This window comes from Octopus bimaculoides, chromosome 4 (assembly GCF_001194135.2).
Source record: "Octopus bimaculoides isolate UCB-OBI-ISO-001 chromosome 4, ASM119413v2, whole genome shotgun sequence".
In the NCBI taxonomy this organism is placed as follows: Eukaryota; Metazoa; Mollusca; class Cephalopoda; order Octopoda; family Octopodidae; genus Octopus; species Octopus bimaculoides.
In genome coordinates this window covers 15,273,903-15,275,073 of record NC_068984.1, presented here as the reverse complement: position 1 = coordinate 15,275,073, position 1,171 = coordinate 15,273,903, and the positions used below count along the sequence as shown (strand labels likewise).

Genomic DNA, 1,171 nt, shown 5'->3' with positions numbered 1-1,171 from the left:
TGATTGGCACGTAAGAAGCACCATTTGAGCATGGTCGATGCCAGTGCCGCCTGACTGGCTTCCATGCTGGTGGCATGTAAAAAGCACCATTCAAGCATGGTCATTGCCTGTGCCACCTGACTGGCTCCCGTGCCAGTGGCATGTAAAATGCACCATCCAAGCGTGGCCAATGCCAGTACTACCTGAGTGGCCCTCATACCAGTGACACGTAAGAAGCACCCACTACACTCTTGGAGTGGTTGGCGTTAGGAAGGGCATCCAGCTGTAGAAACTCTGCCAGATCAGATTGGAACCTGGTGCAGCCATCTGGTTCGCCAGTCCTCAGTCAAACCGTCCAACCCATGCCAGCATGGAAAGCGGACGTTAAACGACGGAACTCCACATGACTTTGTTTGGTGGGTACATAGAACGTGTTTCATTAGATGTTTGGGGGGCATCTGATGGGAGGAACGTTTCCTATGCACCTACGAAATTTGTGAAACTGATTCAAACTGAAAGAGTGAAATGTTCTTTTCTTGTGTTTCTTTGTTCTTCGGCCAGTTCCTGCTTTTCTTCCTTTCTTAGACTGGTCTCTTAGCCAATCAGTCGCAAATTCTCTCTCTGTTCTCCATCCTTCAAGTCATTTTCTAAGCATTATCCACTATTCTTCTCTCCTTGGCTCCAAGGTCATATTTTGTTTGACTGTTTGTCCTTTTCCACTGTCTTAAATCAAACCCTGTGTTGTTTTACTTGCTTTGTTCATTCTGGTCCCTAATTCTCTACAAAAAAAAAAAGAAAAAATTTGCGGATACTACCAATTGGGAATCACTCAGTCTTATTGTTAAAGGTGCGAAACTGAACAGTACCGATTGGTTGATAACTGATAAAGAATTTGAAGACCTTCTGTTTGTCTTTACATTCAGTATATGTTTATACAATTTTATATATATATTTTAATCACGGGATGTGAGTTCGAGTCCACAGCTAGCCACCTACACTTTTCTCTGCAAAATAGGGATAGTTTATCCTGTTCAGGCTATATTATTAGCTTATTTTGCGATTGAGAATTTAAAATCACTTCTTTAACTTTCTAAAAGACATCTCAACGCTTCTAAAAGCAAACTTCGTTTGTTTATTTACGTTTGTCGTAATTTGAATTTAATATATATATATATATATATATATATATATA

At 40.6% G+C, this 1,171-nt stretch overlaps 1 protein-coding gene across 2 annotated transcripts in view; it reads left to right on the top strand.

The window, feature by feature from the left end:
- The window catches only part of LOC106877180 (zygotic DNA replication licensing factor mcm6), a 14,823-nt gene that overhangs the window by 7,926 nt on the left and 5,726 nt on the right, over positions 1-1,171 (top strand). The window lies entirely within an intron of this gene.